Source organism: Eulemur rufifrons, chromosome 2 (genome assembly GCF_041146395.1).
Source record: "Eulemur rufifrons isolate Redbay chromosome 2, OSU_ERuf_1, whole genome shotgun sequence".
NCBI lineage: Eukaryota > Metazoa > Chordata > Mammalia > Primates > Lemuridae > Eulemur > Eulemur rufifrons.
In genome coordinates this window covers 53,281,560-53,301,658 of record NC_090984.1, presented here as the reverse complement: position 1 = coordinate 53,301,658, position 20,099 = coordinate 53,281,560, and positions in this window count along the sequence as shown.

The following is a 20,099-nucleotide window of genomic DNA, read 5'->3' as shown; positions in this document are numbered from 1 at the left end:
ACTACACTTATGCAACTTCTGCATCTGAAGAGCACGTGATATATTTTAGATTGTAATATATTGACATCATTTACATTATCCTTGGCATTGCCATCAACTTGCTGGTTTGAGATATGGAGGTCAAATTCATCTGACCATTCATTTATTCATTCATTTTTTGCTATAAAATGGGATAATTGAAATTCAGAAAAATTAAGTGCTCTGAAGTATAGTGAGTCAGCAGCAGAGAAAAGAGGAAGAGATTTCCTAGCGACTGCCATGTGCGAGGTATAAGGGCTTTCCATACTTTATCTAATTTAGTCCTTACCACAACCCTGTGCAATAGGTGTTTTTACTCCTCCTTAAAAAAAAAAAAAGGGATCTGAGGCTTAAAGGAATTAAGTGACTTGCTTAAGATCACACAGTTAAGTGGCAGAGCTGCATTAAAACCTTAATCTATTTGTTTGAGAGCCTATGTTTGTTCCACGACACACACACAGCTCCTTAGATCTGAACCAAGACTCTACCAAGATCAAACAGTTTGTTTAGTCTGTCATTTGGAATACAGGATCCTTTAAAGAAACTCTCAGAAACTGATTCTCAATAGAAACCCTGCCATCTGTTCCCGGTAGTGTGTATTGTCTAACTTTAAGCTGGTTGTTCCAGGTTACATGTTTCTTGCTTTCCTCTAGATTTACTCCAGAAGTTGCATATGGTGAGAAGGCTGTGGGGGCTGTGATTTGCTAGGTCATGACTATCAAACCGGGAAGTACTTTTATTTGTAACAGATGTACCAAATGATCTCTTGGAAGTGCACAGCATTAGACTCCCGGGCTAAGAGTCGTTGCTCTTGTAAGTCTAGCAGACAGAGGCTTTCTGTTTCCTAATCCTCTCCTTGTGGTTCTCTCCAAAGAGCCAACAAACCGAGAGAGAAACTTTGGGTTTCTGAGTGATGAAATTTGGGTAGGGACACAAGGAGAAGCAATGAACAAGAAATTTGTTTGTTTGTTTTTAACTTAAAATTAGACAGATTTTGAAGTTGTGGCAGTTGGATTTTCAAATGGCCACAATGGTTTTTCTCATCCCATGTAACTCTTTCTATCATGTGACTTTGACATTTCTCCCATTGAGAGGTGGGGTCTGTGGTTCCTTCCTTGAATCTTGGATGACTTGTGACTATGCAGCAAGGATGCTTGGTGACTGCCAAGCTTAGGTCATAAAAAGTGATACGGCTTCTGCCTGTTCTCCTGGAATGCTCACTCTTGGAAACCAGACACCATACTATGAGGAAGCCCAAGCAACTTGTGGAGAAGCCCACTTGGAGAGATACATGAGAAGAAGAATTAACACCCCTGGTCCTGAGTTCCCAGCAGACAGCCAACATCAACTTGCCAGACAGGTGAGTGAGCCTTCTTGGAAGTCCTGTGGATTCTCCAGTCCTCCATTGAGCCACCTCGGCTGATCAGTGTGGAGCAAAGGCAAGTGTTCCCCATAATATCCTGCCCAAATTGCAGATTTGTGAGCTAAGGAAATAATTGGTTTTATTCTAAGCCATTATATTTTGAAATAGTTTATGACTGAAACAGAAAGCAAGATATAGACATAAAAAATGGTAGGAAGTCATTAAAAAGTAGCTTAAGTACACAAACAGCTTAGAAAGGTAAAGATATACTTAGGTGTTATATAATCCTTACAATTAAACACAGAGAGAATTTTTAGTTAGTTCCTTGACTATAAATGTAGACTTTACAAAGTGTGTATTTGTACAAAATGTCAAGTAAGCATGTCTAATCAGAGAACTTATTCTTGCTCATTCCTTGGAAAAAATGCAACACTCACTGAACGAGGTTGTGGATTCCAGAGAGAGAATTCTGTGAAGACAGAAGAAAAGGAAATGGGCTGACAATATGGCATGAGATTTGCATTGAACACAAAAATAATGATAATGTCATTTTGGGTATATAATTCTGTCTTTTTTAAAACTTGAAGATATTAAAAGAGCTTTTTAATACAACAATATTATAGAGTGGGCTAGAACAGTGCTCACATACTCTCTGTCTCTGTCTCTCACCCACCCTCAACAAAAAGCTGAACACAAGAAATGTCATGATTTGTTCCCCTCCAGAAACAGACCAGTCTTATGCCAGTCTGCACTGATTCCCATAAAGAAGGGTGATGAATAACATCATATTTTTGATTTTTTACTAAATCACCTGTACCCTGTAGTAACTCTTCCCAATTATTTCTCTAAAACATTGTTCTATTTTTGTTTATTCCTTTTTTCCTTGTCTCAACGGGGTCTTTACGCTTCTATTTCTCCATTCTTCTTGGTTTCCCAGACTCTAGCCAATTTTCCCTCTAAAACATTACAGCTAAAGTAACTCCAAAATCACTCCCACTTTATTATTGGAATATTAATGAATATTGATATTATTCATTGTCTTTCTGTGAAGTATCCCCATTTTCCACATTTATCTTAATGATAAGAAACATTTATTGAAGGCGTACTATGTCTCAGGTAACCCTTGAGATTGTTTTTCAAGGTTCTCATTTCTCTCTATCTGTTTTCATCAACTAAAATTCAATTTTTTGTCTTGTAACCTAAATTCTATCCAATCTTCTCTTCGTGTCACCCACTGGTTTTCCTTTTAATCTCACCCCTAAGTTTATTGAATTTTTTTTTTTCTTTATTGAGCCATACTTTTGCTGGGGCTTACAAGTCTTCCAGGTAGCTATCTCAAATTTAGTGTCCCTTTTCTTCAATCAATTAACACAGTTTCTGTTTGCTTCTGTTCTACTTACTTTGGCAATTATGGGAGTCATGCAGTAATTTATCTTGTTTGTCTTATTTCTCCAAGAAAGAATTTAAATTATGTATTTCTTCAAGGCAGGTACTGTGTCTATTGTTCTAAATTCTTCTCATTTGTTCTATAATGTGGTCAGTGACAAAAGCATGTGACAAAAACTTAACAAAATGGAAAAACAAATGTCTTTATGATTAATATGTTGAATTTGCAAATGAGTGCTACTCTACATAGAAGAAAATAGATTATGGATATTAGAAATGAGTGTGATGTAAATGTATTCATTTTAATACATTTTATTTCTTATTAACATATTTAAGTGTGGGTTTCTCTGAACTCTTTAATATTATAGAAATATGTAGAAGAAGGGAGCTTATAAAAACATAATATTTCAAAATGGCAGATCAATAGCAGATATGGTACTTAATTCTTAAATGTTTAAATTTTAGAATAGTTCTCAGTCTCTTTAGATTTTCTCATCAATAAAACAAAGTACTCAGGTTTATATGAATAAATTATATGTTTTGGAAATTAACAAGAATTAGATAATGCAGAACTGTGAACTCATAGAGTTCATGAACTGGTCATTTTTCATTATTGTAGATGTGGCTCACATAATTATCTTTCCTCGAGTTCCACCTCACGTATTCTCATATATTAGTGGGCTTCCCAACAATCATCCTGTTTCTTTTCATTATGTATAGTTGCTTCCCAGTGTTGAGAATGGTGTTGAAAAGAGGACAAGCATAGTCAGCTGGTGATGTTAATTGCTGCCCAGGGTCTGAGAAATGAGGCAGAGATGGATGCTCAGCATGTTCTTAATGCTGAGCCCCTCCCTCTGTATCTAAATAGGTTACAACATTCTTGCTAAAGGTCTACACACAAAGTTGGAAAACCATCTGAGTCAAAACACATCTACTGCTTGTTATCTGGTGAAAGGGGCACATTGAAAGCAGAACCAGAAATCAGGTATGTTGAACTACCTGTGCTTTTGAATTTTTGAGTAAACTGAGCTTGAACTTGTTCCTTTTGATATGGCACAAAGCAAAGCTGATACTTCATGGTAGATTTTCTTGGGATGGGCTTCTCTGCTGTGAGGGTAGAGAAAAGTCTGAGCCCTGAGTTGGTCATCTTTTTGGTGGCCTTCCATTGTGCCTATAGTAGCAATGAAAGTAGTTCATTGGAGGTGCAGGCAAGAGATCACAGGCTGGTGTGACCTGCCTTCAATCAGGCAGTGCAATATTGGATGCAATATCCAGGGGAGGGCTAGATATAAAAATAATGTACAACTGATAATTTTTCCTGATGTTGCATCAAAATTCATGCAATTAAACTAGTTTTGATGGGTAGCTGAACATAATCATTTAGAGCTGCACTGTCCAATATGATAGCTACTAGCCAGGTGTTCCTACTGAGCACTTGAAATGTGGCTTGTTTAAATTGAGATGTGCTATAAGGAAAGACTTCATTCAAAGAAACGAATGTGATCTAATAATTTTTAATATTGAATGTATGCTGAAGTGATATTAATATTATTTTAGATACACTGGGTGAAATGAAATGTATTACTGAAATAAGATTTCACCTGTTCCTTTTTTCACTTTTTAAAATGTGGCTAAAACAAAGTATAAAAATCATATGTGTAGCTTACTTCTTATTTTATTGAGCAGTGCTTGTTTAGAGCTGTCTGTGAAGGCAGACCTGGCTTTGAGTCCTGGCTTTGATCCATGGAAATCATTTCATTTCTGTAAGTCTCAGATTCCTTCTTGCATAGTAATAGTACTTATCATAGTGTTTTTATGAGGATTAATCGAGATGTTGTTAAAGCACTTGGTAAATTATCTGGCACAAAATAAATACTTAGTAAACACTTAAATAAAAGCCTAAGACTAATATTCTGGAGATCTGGATTTTCTTTTGATCAACCATTTTTGTGGCATCACAGGAGTCACTTACTCTCCCTGGTTCTCACTTTACTCATGTAGAAAATTAGGGGTTTGTGTAAAATATTTTAAATTCATTCATTCAAAACATTTGGTCTGCCATGGTCCCAAGTACCAGTTCATCAGTGTGTTGGCAGTGTGCTGTTAGCGAAGGGGGGATAAGAATACAATGATGAATATGACAATGTGGTAGAAACCCAGTTTTGTCTGTGCCGTCTCAGCTCTGCTCCCCTTTCTGGAGACTTCCTTCTCTGTCATCCCCAGAGTTACAGTGAGAGCGGCCACATTAATGCAATTGTTTCTGTCTCCTGGTCACAGCTGATTGGAGAGGAGTGAGCCCCTTCCCAAGCTGGGCCAGGCTTTCCTCAGAGTTGTATTTGAGACTAGGAGATTCCAGTCCTCTCTGCCTTAATCTTGAGTGCAGATATTATGAATGGAGCACTACCAGTAGTGTCCATTTTCAAGTCTATGGACTGGAAAATAGAGACAGCTGTTCTGCAATAACAGCAAGGAATGAAGCAGATGTGCAAAGAGAAGCAGGAACAAGAGAAAATAAAGAGAGGTTTTACTGGTGTTTTTGTCATGCTCCAGTCCTGCCCTTGGTGCATTCCTGAAAAGGGGCTGCATCTCAGCCCTGCACTGTGGGAGATAGCCCCAGATTCTTAAGACCAAACCAAATGAAATCCTTTTTATGTTAGTTGGAATAGGATTCCTTTATTTGCAACTTAGAAAGTTTTAACTGATTTGGGCATGGTCCTAATATTTGTTCATGGTCTAGGAGGGAAATAGGCACACAACCAAGTCATTTACCACATTGTAAACTGTTGTGAGAGACTATAGTGAGGAAAACAAATGACTGTCTGATGGGGTTGGTGAAGACCTTGTGCCAAAAGTAACATGTGAAAGGGTCTTATGAGAATAAGGTAGAGAAGAAGAGTGGGCAGAGGCACACCCAAGGACAAAGTATGAAAGAGAATGTTACGTTGAGATGACACGTAGATTAGGGACTGGATTAGAAGGTCTATTAGGATCCTTCAGGATCTATGTTTATGTTTAATTCTAAACATTCCTTAGGAATATACAGGACAGAATAATAGGGGACAAGAAATAATAGGGGAATAAACAACACACGTGGAGTAAGGAGACTTGGCTGTTTTCCCAACCCTGGTGTGGATTAACTGTATCTGTTTGGGTAATTTGCATTACTTCTTTAGGAATTAGTTCCTCGTTTGGGCAATGAGGAGGTGGATTACATTATTTGTATGATCCCTTTCAGCTCAAAATTCTGTGATTTTGTAACAAATCAAATAAGAAAAGTTTGTCATTGCTGACAAAGCATTTCTACTAGGTTTCACTGTGGCAATGATTTCATTTAGATATGTTTCCTTTCCTGTCAAAACAGTGTGATATGACTATGATACATCAAGAAGCTTTGTCCCAAAGACTTATTTCATAAACTACGAATTATGAAAGTGAATTTCAGTAACTGGCATCACCCCCGAGCTTGACCTAGTCAGTCTGTCAATGTTTCACTATCTCCATCTGTGCAATGGGCCGAGATATTTGTCACCTGCTTGGGTATTGCAAAGATAATGAATTGGTGTGTTCTGTGGAGGAAAAAAATCATTCCTATTTGAACACAAAAAAGAAAGAATATTTTGCAAGAGGATGTCTCTAAGAATGGTTTTATAAAAATTATAATTATTTTAAAATATAAAATATAACAGGAATGGAAGATTTGCTAAAAATCACCTGTTTCCAAGTACAGTGTACTTTTTTCAAGTGTATTTTTTATATTCCCTTCCATCTGCCTTTGGATAATGGAAAGGAGAAATCTTACTTTTTTTCACTACACACTTGTGATGATCTTGTGGCAACTTGGTCCTTGAGATTTCTTCTCTTTATAAACAATACCCCATGGGAACAAGTGACTTTGCACGTCTGTTACCAGGCAGGGGTAAACTTTGCTCAGTGGAAGGGATTCTCAGGTGAGGATGAATAAAAAATAAAAAAGTACAATCATGGCAAGAGTAGGAGAATGAATAGAAAACATAGGCAGCACATTCATTGTGTCTACTATGTATCTAGCTTTATGTTCACTGTGTTCTTATGAGAGCTCTTTCAAAGTACATCAGTTCCAAAGTTTTGGTTTCACTATTAGTAAAGTACTATTTTTCTAAATTACCATAACTAAAAGATCAACTAACATACTATGGCTTATAATAAAGTTGTCTGGAAGACAAAAGCCCATTCTTTTCAGTAGTTTCCCTTTCTAAGGTGACTAATCTAGATACATTGCTTGATCTTCAAATACTTGAAATGTTATATGTACCACAATGTCCTGTATCTACCTTTGCAGTTAATTAAGTTATAAGTGTGAAAACTTTATACTCTATCATACTTTAAATTTTTGTAGTTGTTTGTATGTATTACTTATTATATTTTATTATTTTTATCAGGGTTAGACTTCAAAATCTTCTGGTTACTGTTAGCAGCAGAGTTGATCTGTAAAATATGACTAGTTTCAATAAAATAGACAAATCCTGATATAAGAGAACCAGAAGAAAGCATTTGATAATTTAATAAATTAATTTAAAAATTAAATTTATACAATATGACAAGTCGATAGATGGAAAACTTTATAAATGTGGATTCTAGCAGAGTTATCAAAGTCTGGAAAGGTATGAACATTTTAAAAATATTAGATTACCCATTAGATAAACAATGGGTAATATTCATAGAATGGAACAAAATTTAAGTGACAATCCTGTGATTGGGAAAGAAGGAAACTGATCATGTGCCAATCACTACTTTACACATTTTTATAAATATAGGTCATTAAGCTTTGATAGTTTAATAAGTTGCCAAACTGTTACCCAGTCAGTAAGTAGTGGGATCATAATTCTGAAATCAGGCCCAGCTAATGTTCTTACATTTGGGAGAGGAAAGGAATTAGCACCCAAGGGGCCTCTGTGAATTCATTATCTATAGCCACTCTGCTATATCATGGTGAACTTATTTTTTCAAATTTGCCTCTTAATGTTGAGACATATAAGTTTATGAATGTGTAAAACAGCGTTCCTGCATGACAACGGCATGCAGACAAAGAGCTGATAGTAGAACTAGGCCAGTGAGTGAGCTCAATGCAAGGAGAAACTTTAAAAAAAACAAGAATCTTTATTGAGATAATATGTTCTTCCTATGGAAAAAGAAACTGAGTCAAACTCAGGAAACTGCAGAAGGGATTCTTGTATTAGTAGGAGGTTGGCCTAATGGCATGTAAGACACTTGCCAACTCAATGATTTAGGGAAAGACATTAAGAGCTGAGAGATTATAAGAGCACAAGTCTCTTATAGTTTTGAGCCTCCCTCTCCACATTGTCCCTATCAGCCACTCTATTGTCCACTCAAAGCACAAAACTGAAGCTACCACTGGGCAGCACTGCACTTAAGACAGGAGAGCTCTGCAGATGACAGATCACTGCTGATTTCTCCTTGTGTCGCAAACATGTCTAATCAGCTCAACAAATTTTAGTCATTGTACCTGTGATGCCCCAGGCATTGTGACAAATACTGGGTGAAATAAAAAAAAAAAATGAGCTTCCCAGAGTTCATGATCTTGGGAAGAAAACAAAAATGAATAACCCATGGAAAAGTAACATGCTTCCATAGGGCTAAAATCAGAAAGCACTAAGATATTAATTCCCAAACTTTCTCTATAAAATTGCCTAGTGCCTGGAATGTCAGTAGTGCTAGGGCTCAGTCCTTTTCTCTGTGGAAAGAGGAAGTGATGATGACTTCCTTTGCAGAAATTCTATGTTGTATAACCGTGCCTATATAATTCAATATGATACACATTCTCTGTTGTGTTTATCAACAAGAAAGGATTTGGTCTTGGGTAAAGAATGAAAGAGAAATAAATCGATCAAATATAGTTTTATAAATAATCATTTAAACATTTCCTAAATAATTGTGCATTATTCAATTTAAAATTTAAAGTCCTTATCAATAATTTTAGCACTGTAAGTATATTTGTTAACCCCCCTTTATGCAAAGATGATAACATTGAGAACCAGAAAAATCAAGAGAATTGGTAAAGGGCGCTCAGCTAATAAGTGGCAGAGCCAGGCAGGATTCAGACCTATGGACTCCTGCCCTGGTGCTCACATGCCTAGTTTCTTGTCTCAGGTACTAGCCTTGGCTAGCTTTGTCAGATTCTAAATGGAAAAGGAAATATGGCAGAAAATGTTTACATTGTTTGGTTGTGTCCTCTTAGCTTCTTTTTAAAGTTTATTTTTACTGACATAAAATATTGATAGCTGAGTGAAGTATTATGCATCTAAAAGTAGTCATTATATGCTTCTGTATTTAAGCACATCTCTATAGCATTTTGTTAGTTAAAGTGTAATCATCTATATCCTAGAAGTTAGCAAAAAGAGAAAAAAGAGATTAATTGTATATAATTCTCTTTGATGTTACTCAGACTTATCAATAGAAATATATTCATATAGCTTACTGTGTATTCATGAGTTGGATTTCTTAGGAGCATGTGAGCTCAGATGGATAATTTTCTATATATGCCCCCCAAAAGTCTTCTTAGTCTTTGTGGGTTTATGTCAATGAAGCAGTAATGTGAAATCTAGATCATGACATCTCTAAACACTATAACATAATGAATAAATACAAGCATCATATGTCCTACACCTATCCTTTAATTTAGTTGGTTTGTTCTTGATTGTAACTGAATGAATATGCTGATTCCCCAAGTCCAAGGGGAAAATCTCTTACTCTGGTTCTATCTTCCTTAAGCAGCTGTTGTAAACCTTTTTTCCTGATGCAGAAAACACACATGACATCAATGTCATTGATGTACTCCCAATAAACAAATTCCCCAAAGGTCAGCTGAAACACCACTCCTCTTTTCTCACATTCAAGAAAGCATACCTACATCTCTCTATCCATTTATCCATCTACCTATCTAGCTAGCTGTTTCAAGCTTTATCATGTTAGGTATCATCAGTAACTCACTTCATAAATGATAAGCTCTATCAAAGAATGAAGATTCCATTGGGATCACTCTAGTCTTAGGGGGAAGTAATACAGATCTGCATGGAGTGCAATGGATTAGCCATTGAGGTGACCATGTAACCTTCTGATGGCCAACTCTACCAAGAACACTTAAATTATTTTACAGTGCCTGGGTTAGAAGTCATAGGACATGTGAAGACATTTAGCAAAGTATCATTTTTTTAGTGCATTTTAAAATTTTTATATGTAGATCAATGTTCAGAACTTTTTAGGGTCACATTTATATTGATTAATCTAAATTGTGTGTGTGTGTGTGTGTGTGTGTGTGTAGGGATAATGACAAACTTTCATCACTTAGTTTTATTGTCTTTTTGATACTGTGGAGTCCTTGGGAATGCTGCAGATCAAACAGTGACATTTGTCTATAGTCAGTAGGATGCTCTTTGACATCAGATAGACCAAGTGGGAGTTCCAGCATGGTCACCTCCCTGCAGAGGAACCCTGGCCAATCACAATTCCTCTGTGTCTGCTTCCTCATCAGGAAAATGAGGAACATTGTTGTAAGGACTAAGTGAGACTATACATATGGAGTTCTTCCCAAACTTTTGGCACATAAAATACACTTAAAAACAATAATAATAATAGTGACAATTACATAATTCTATTGACTTACATCAGATGAAATCAGCAAGACAGTCAAACATTGATTTTATATTTGCACTTGTATTGTTCTCCACAAAAGGTAAGACATTCAAAGTGCATGGTACAGCCAGCGGGTGTCTGTGTTTTATGTCTGACTAAATGGATTTTCATGTGAATTCCAAAAGAAATACCAAAGGACATTCTTGTAAAAGTGAACTAGCTTCTTTGGGTCACACCTGAGGAAGTCACTGACATACAAAATTCCACTTTCTATAATACTGCTTTGGTATATTGATTGCTTTTACCAGCTTAACCTTTTGAGTCTGTTACTCTTTCATAAATGTTGTTAGTGTTTGGTGTACTAGATGTTAAATGGATAGTACAGTATATTGATTCTGAATCTAATTTTGGTTTCCAGGGTATTGAGGATAACTGAATCTGGCATTTAGAGCATTCTAATACTGCATGAGAATTCTTTCAGATATTTTTTTCTGAAAAAGGACATTATAACCACATTTAAAGAGTTCCTAGTAAAAATTAAGTCTATGCAAATTTTTTGTTATTGAAGATATCATTAGGCAGCATTGAAGAATTAAATTTATTCCGATAATCATTACAATGATGAAAAAATTCCTTGCTTCAATAATTGATTTATGCTTCATTTAAATGTACAGAGTAGTTCCAATATAATTTCTTATTAGCTCTAATGACGAATTTTAAAGTAGCATGACTCTGAAATAAAGATGAAAATTCTCCATACAACTTATTGCATTTAAATGGATTTAATATTTAATATTTAAAAAATCATTTGATGTAAATAGCCATCATGAATCACTGCAAATATACTAAGATGTAATTAAACATTTTTTCCTTTTTAAATGCATCTACTTGTTTCATAATAAATTATTTTTGTACTCTTTCTTCTTTGAAGCTGGGCTATTGCTTTTGAAATTATTTTTAATTGTGAAATAACATTAACTCTAAAATTAGAAAATTAAAAAAAAAGTCTCCTCCCAGGCAAATTCAAAATAACTGAATTATTGTTTAACATTTGCTTTTATCTTGCAATTAAACCATGACCATAAATACTCAGATTTCTAAGACAGAAGGAAAAAATGCAAAACTTAGAGCAGAGGCAAGATCCTGTGGTTGTAAAGCATTCACTGGGTGAGACTGCACATAGAGAAACTGCTCTGCTGCCTACTTCCGCACTTGAAATTTTCTGGTGTGGCAATATGTGTCAAAACGGGGTGTGTGTGTGGGAGGAAGGATTAACACAGTTCCTACTGGCTAGATCCAGAAATCAGGCACCTAGGGTTCAGAGGTCAGAGCAGCCTGAGGCTGCCTGAGGCTGCTGTGACCTCTGATCTTGGAGTTCTTGGCTCTATTTGTATGGGCTCTTATCAGATTCTGTTTGGCCCTTAGGGATGTGACCAATCAAGCACACACATGCACACACCACACATACATGCACGTACACTCCACACAATCAACTAATAAGAATTCTGGGATGATCTCTAATCTATACCCTATGAAGAATAAATGTATTTTGAATATACTATTCATGCAATATGTCAGGACAGCAGCACTCTTCCTGAGTGGCTATTCAGGAGGCACTCAGGACCTGGCTCTGGGAACTCAGTATGTAGTAAGGAAGAGTCTTGAAAAAAGGACCCTAAAGGCCTAGTTTAGGCTCAGTTACTCAGCAATGAGTAACTCTCTCAAGACCTCAGTTTTCTCATCTGTTATATGGAAACCATGCTCATTTTTCTGACAGATTATTGGGGTTCATAGACTGACCATATAAATTAATGTTTATTAAAGTTAGCATGACTATATAATTTTATCTTCTAAACCAGGATACTTTCGAGACAGAAACAGGGAGGTATTGTTAATTATACTGGAACAATATGCATAAACCAGGACCTTCCAGGGCAAACAGGGACATAGGTTCACTCTAGGTATAACACTTTTAAAACTAAAAAGCACTCTTCAACTATCAGGTGTGATAGTGGCAGTGGTGTTGGTACCTGAAGTCTAGCTTCCCAGTCCAACTTGACAAGGTACAATGAAGCTTTCTGTGACGTCACTGGAGGGACATATAGCGAGCACAACCTGTGATGTTGCCAATACTCAAGGTGATTATAGCATAATCTGATAGTGAGGGAAAACAGACAGGCTGATTTTATATGTCGCCTTCCCTTAGTAAACTGTGGATAAAAAATCCTTGGTTACATCATCCCATTCCAGCCACGACCATGAGCATGTGAGATATGTTATTCCCTTCTCCTCCTCCCCCCTGCCCCAGCCCTCCTGGTTCAAGGAACCAGTCTTTTTGGATGTCAAATATTTTCACTCCAGAAAGCTAATCTCCCTGATAAAAGTTCACAATGCCCTAGAGGTCATTTGCTTGAAAAAGATAAATTAGCCCAACTCCTTTTAGCATTATGGATTTGCGTAATGGCCTACACTCAATACTGTCAAGCATGGTTTACAACAGGACACAGTATTAATATGAAATGGGTATCTCGAGAAAAGAATTTCTTAATTAAAATTTCTTAAAGTTTGAAATATCTTTATGTTTCAAACCCTTATTGAATAGTTTAAATGTATCTATACTGTTTGTAAAGCAATAATAAGCAAAATTCTTTTTCTATAATTTCCCCACTTTAAAGCAGACTTTCAAATGATGTAATCAGAAATGATGGATGAGGATATATTTGTATTTTCCCAGTTTAATAGAACTTGTAGAGAAGAAAGGTTGTATGCTATTATTCAAGGTTATTATCTTAGTTATCATTATTAAGTTTGGCCAGGAAAATGAGTCCATCTTGAAAAATCTTGATGTTTACTTAGAGAAAATAATTTTTCATTACCAAATCATCTTTCTTCTGTCTCTCTGTCATGCGTGCGTGGAGAAGTGAGAATAAGAAGAATAGAAATGCCATATTTTTATAATTTTTTGATAAAATTCCAGAGATAAAAATAATCTATTGAAATTTATATTATTTAATCAACATTGGGCAATCTGAAAAAACCATATCAGGTACAGTCAGTTTCACTTTTTCTTCAAACAAAACTATTATGAAAGAAGATTTATTCTTTTATAGTATTTTGGTATTAAGAAAGTTGTTAGAATCAGTGATAGCAGGAAATTTTACTAAATAATGGGCTGATGGTTTATAGATCTTTATTCCTATGAATTGATAGGTGGTCTAAATTTAGGATTATCTGCTCCACATAAGGAATATGCTGTTTTTCGACTGCATACAGGAGGATGGTGTCAGAAAGAATAATTGCCTTAGCATACACTGAGTAAAGACTAATAAGAAGAAATTACATTACTAAACACAAGAGAGATGACATTCATTTTCTTGATGCCAAACTGCACAGATTGAATAGCAGTTTTGGAATTACAGACTTATTTTTACTAAAAAAATTAAAAATCACTTAAAATAATTTACAGTAGAAATTGTATGTTTAAAATCCAAGAAACTAGTAATTTCTAGGCTTTAATTTTTCCTTTCATGCATATGCATAAAAGTTCTACTTCAGTCATATCTAAAAACAAAGCTAGAAGTATTTAGAGGTGTCACCTGAATCATGCAAACACTATTGGCCAAGTTGGAAAGAGGCAACATTTCATTGACCTTTGAAATTGCATTGGCAATTCCATACTTTCATAAAAGAGGGTGATTATAGTGAACCATACATTTTACAAATGAGTATTATTTTGCATATGAGTACCTGGGTGCCTAAAACATGGACTACTGTTTTTGAAATTTTTCCTCTCAAACAAGCCATGTTTTAGTGTATAACTTAAGCAGCTATCATCTCATATTGTTTCTGAAAGAACAAACCACAGGTATATTAAAGTATGTTTGTTTTCAGTAAAAAAGGATGATGTAGGGCATAGTTTTGTAACTTCAGTAATCCTTAAGATTGTATTTACATCAAACATTGTCATAGCAAAACTGAATTTTACATTTCCTTTCTAAGTTTAACTGTATAGGCTCAATACTAATAAAAATAAAATTAGATTAGTCACTTTTCATATGTAATCCTTTATTTTTTAAAAACAACTGGGAGTTGTGAGGGAAAAAATGCACATTGTTGGACAGTAATGGATGCTGATTAACAGTCTGACACCACATCCTGTTGAAACTAGCTCGCATGTACTGAGAGCTTACCAACTGCTGGGCACTGTGCTCAGCGAGGATCCAACTGATGCTCACCCAACTCCGTGAAGTTGATTCATCTCTTCATTCTTCTTCAACAGATGAAGAAACTAAGACTCAAGGAAGTTAAATAACTTGTTCAAGCCCCACATATATTAAATGTTGGAGCTTGCATTTGGACTCAGGCAGTTGGATTCTAATACCTACACATTTGACTAGAGTGGAAGCCTTCTTACAATAACAAAATTGGGGCCAGGTATTGGTCAGTTAAGAGAAACAGTTTAGGAGAAGAATTATAAAAACTATTATAGACATTGATGCATATTTTATTTAAAATATATAGAGTCATACACCATTTCTTTAAAATTTTATTTATTTTATTTTATTTTTTGATGGAGAGTAAAAGCATTTTCTTTGAGGATAGGCTTACTGACTGGCTGAAGTCAGTTTTCTTTGAGGATGCGTCTGCTGATTGAAGTTTCATAAAATTTTCATGAATAAACCATATCTATACGTATTCTTCATAATCTCCATTTTCAGTATCTTTGAGTGATGTTAAAACATTTGTAAAGGAGTATGTGAATTATTCTAGATTCTTACAAATTTTGGCTCTAACGTTTTATAGTTGTCTCAACCACACTTAAATGCGAAGCAATTACTTTTTGTAAAAAGCAATTTGTCTTTATCTAGTTTTACACATTCATCATTTTAATTTTTTTTAAGAACAACTCTCTTTATATACTTATACTTACTTATTTCATATATTTAATTAAGTTATGGAATTGTAATAACTATTACTGGCATAAACAGGATTAGAAATGAAAATAATGTGCTGTAGGAAGTATACAACTCAATTGGCATTTAACACATGCTGAATACATCAGTCTGTGTGTTTTAAAAAGGGAATGAAGACTTTCTAATCTCGTCCTGGTTGTAGGTAGACTGCACAACATTCTAGTCTTTGTGTAGTATTCTTAGAATATTTCTGAATAAAAATAAGTTGTGTAAATGCAAAGTGTAAAAAAGGCTATCTCAAGATTACAGGCTGCCCGGATGTGATAATGTATAATCTCAGTATTATGATTATGAATAACACATGCTCATTAAAAATTCTATATAAATACTCTAATATGTTAATATTTAAATATTTGGGGCATTTTTTAATGTGCTTTCATGTTTTCCTAAGAGTCTTCTACTCAGCATCAAAAACATGTTGCAAAAGTGCTAAAAGATATAACCAAATAAATTATGTTTCTTCATTCTAACCGTGATGTTCTTGAACATAAAAATGTTTAGCAGCCTATTTATAAAACAATCTTTGATGCCACACATTACATTAAAATGACATGATAGTTAAAACATATTTCAACTAAGGTATATAGTTTTGATTTGATAAAATAATTTGAAAGATGTCAACTCAAAACACATAATGCTGATTATTTTAATAAAATAAAATAGAGGCAGTTTTATTCTAATAAGAATATGCCTGGCCTAAAGTCACACCTTCCTGTGCATCTAACAGTATTCTCATTTTATCATATTTTAAAAATCCACACCTCATATTTTCTGTTACCTTATATGGATGGTGCTAATGACACACGTAGTAAACCTTCTATTAGCTCTGCAGTTGAAGAGGATTTGTTTAATTTCAGCTGTCAAATAATGTGGGAAAAAAAATTCTGGTAACCCTAGGAGTTAAAATATGTTAGAACTATGAAAGCAAATGTTTCACAAACAGCAATAATTTATTGATCACATTCTCTGCCAGCATAAAATTAAAAGTGTGGAATATGCCCATTTGGGAGGCCTGATGACTTACTTTTCTGAGTAGCTTAAAAGAAACTTTGAACAAGTTTCTTTTTAAAGCAGGTAAAAGAAATTAAATGGTGTATTTCTTTCGTAGTATATGTCACAAGGAGTCATTCTCTATGATGTTTCACAAAGTAGTTTCTGAATAATTTAAGTTACAAAAGAAATAATCTGTAAGTTTAATCACTGAAACAATAAAGATGTGAATAAAGTGATATACTCTCATTTGCCTTTCCTCTCCAATCCTATACCCTTAGTTATCTAGTATAAATGATTTGCTGTGTATATTTTTGGTTTTTGGTATTTTCCCTCTGCGTTTATTAACAAAGACAGCCACATGTTAGTTTTGAGTAAGCTCTCTGGAAACAGACTTTGAGACAGGCTGTTATATGCAAAATGTCTGTTGGCGTGAGTGCTTGCAAGTACACCTCTAAGATAGATACACTCTTAATTAAGGAAGTGAGAAAGGCAGCATTAGTCAGAAGGTGAGCTGATCTTGGATGAAGTTGCAACTGAGACCTCAGCCAAACTTACAAAGAAACTCTAGAACTCCAAGGTGTTAGGGTGTGAATGGGTACACAGGTGGAGTAAGATTTCTCAACACAAAGATTAGAATAGTTTTAAAGAAAGAAAGCTTATTTTACTTCTCCAAAGTGGGAAGGGTACAACTCGAGAGAAAGAAAGAAATGTTGGCTGTGAGGATGCGGGATTGGGTTTTTTGGGGGGGGGGCGGTTGGCGGGTAGAGGGATTTGCAGAGCCTATACCATTTTTTAATTTTTCTCCCTTGATTTGGGGTTTTTGTTAGGGGGGCAAAGAGAAAGAAAAAAAGTGATTGTTGCCAGCTGACATCAAAAACAGCTATAAAGCTGCTGTGTCTGCTTTTTAATTTTTTTTCTTCTTTGTGAGGCCAGTTTATCAGGGTCCTTGAAATCTGGTCTGGTGAGAACTGGAGCAGGGAGATCACACTCCTACTGTCTGCTTAGGGTGCTTCAAGGCTGTGAAAAAAAAACTCTCAAAAACAACTGAAGCCACAGATGCTTGATCAAACAAAAGGGCAGTTGTGCTGTGATCTTTCCCTTTTAAAGGGGCAATTAAGTGCTGTGAGTTTATTCCTCTTATGGTCTGTTTGATAGTTTATCTTTCTCTGTTAGCTAGTTTATTAACAAGGCTGTCCTTTCACAAAGAACCTTTCAGAGTTGTCCCAAATTTAGGCAAGGGTGCTAGGATTTTGTATGCCCACATCAGCCAGTCACTGGCCAACCTTTGGCAGTAGGAACAACCTTGGCAGGAGTGTAATTCCCAGTAAAGGACAAAGCTCAGAGCCATCATGAGCTGGTAATCCCAGTAATTGGGGAATGGCCTTGAAGAGGAAATCTGGGTGGATGACTCCACAATATCCTCTATGTCCATCTATACAATTAAGGTTTTTGTTGATTTAATAAAAAGTAAAATCATGTATGCATGACCTCCAGTTATTTGCATGTTTGTTAAACCATGCAATGTACACATACTTTGAAGTGAAGGTACATAAGTCTATCTTATTCTTTTTAGTGGTTACATAATATTCATTGTAAGATTATACATTTAAGGTTGTCTTTTATTGTTTTGTTTTCTTTCTTGTTTTTGCTAATGCAAACCATGCTGCAATATCTTTCTCACATGTATTTTTCTGAATTTATACTTTATTAAACATTTCATTTTAGTTCAATTAACCCAGAAAAAACCAAAACATTTTCATTTAATTTCAAATAATCAATTTTTTTTTGAGACAGAGTCTCACTCCGTTGCCCGAGCTAGAGTGAGTGCCGTGGCATCAGCCTAGCTCACAGCAACCTCAAACTCCTGGGCTCAAGCGATCCTACTGCCTCAGCCTCCCGAGTAGCTGGGACTACAGGCATTCGCCATTATGCCCGGCTAATTTTATATATATATATATATATATATATATATTTTTTTTTTAGTTGTCCACCTAATTTCTTTGTATTTTTTTTTTTTTTTTTAGTAGAGATGGGGTCTCACTCTTGCTCAGGCTGATCTCAAACTCCTGAACTCAAACGATCCACCTGCCTCGGCCTCCCAGAGTGCTAGGATTACAGTTGTGAGTGACCGTGCCCGGCCTAAAATAATCAATTTTGATAAAAAGTAATTTGATAATTGAAATATTTTTTTAATATACAAATAATTTTAATTAATTTATTAAATAAATATCCAGAAGTTCAACTGCTGATCAAGTATGTTTGTTGACATAATTTTTATTTTTTACTAAATGGTTATAGTAACTAACACACACCATCACAAAAAGTTTGTAGAAATACACTTTTGATACTTAATGTTTTCTTTTTTTTTTATTATTTTCCCCGCCCCACCCTTTAATGTTTTCAATGTAAATATTTTTTGCCAATCATAACTAGAAAATGTTATCTGATTGTGATTTTAATTTGCATTGTCTTGACCATTGGCATTGTTATATATTTTTTATTGTGTTTATTATCTATTTGTTTTTCCTTTTCTTTGACTTGCCTATTCATTTTATTTTCCTTTTTTTTGGTGGTTGGTTTTATTTACATTATTATTATTAACATATTCTGTGTATTTTAATATTTCTGCCTAATAATTTGCTTAAATAATTTTTCTTTTGTATATTTTAGATACAGAAGACCTATATGTTATGTCTTTTGAACCTACTATCTTAATTAAGAAATCCTTGCATTCCACGTTTCACAGATATTCTGTAATTCTTCTAAAATCATCCTAATTTCATTCCTACATTTATATATATTTTTAGATGTTCAAAGTGTATTTATAAAGTGAAAAAGCAAATTTCGGGAAAATATGTATAGCATGATTATATTTTTGAAAAAAATTAAAATACATTAGTTTTAAAACCCCTAACCTACTTGTGTGTGCAGAAGCAGAAAAATCTCTAGCAGCATGTATACCAAACTTCAGATGACGGAGACTGCCCTCTTGGGAACAGCGTTGGATTAAGGGAGAGGAAGAATTTCACTCTTTATTCTGTATGTTTTTGAAAAACACAGAGAAAAAGTATTGATAGGATTATGAGTAATTTTTATACACTATTATGGGCTTTTATTTGTTTGTCAAGTTTTCCATAATGGATATATATTAATTATATTTCATTACCAGAAAATAAAGTTTAAGGTTCTCAGGAGTCTATCACTAAGTAGAACAGTTTTGAAAATTCATTTAAATTGAGAGTGAAATATGTTTTACATTTGTATGTTGTTAAAGACTTGCACAGGTCTCAAAAATCATCCCTTATCATTATTAATCCCCCTGGGAGCAAGACTGGAGCAATTGCAAGAGGACTGATTAATGTTCACTCCTACCTGAGCCTTGGTTTGCAGGAAAGGTCCTGGAAACAAATTTTTTCATTCCTAAGTGAGGTTTTCCCTTCCTGTCTACATTTATGTTTATAACCCATCTAAATATTTTCCTGTTCATGATTTGAAGTGGGAATCTAACCTCATTTCCTTTTTTTTTCCAACTTCAGTTTATTGAGGTATAATTTTTATATTTTTATCACTTCAAAAAAGTTCCTTCATGATCCCTTGTGGTTAATTCTTTCCCTACACTCCTAGTCCCTGGCAACAACTGATCTGTCTCCTCTATAGTGTTGCCTTTTCCAGGAAGTCATACAAATGGAATAATACAGTATGTTGTCTTTTAAGTCTGGCTTCTTTCACTTAACATA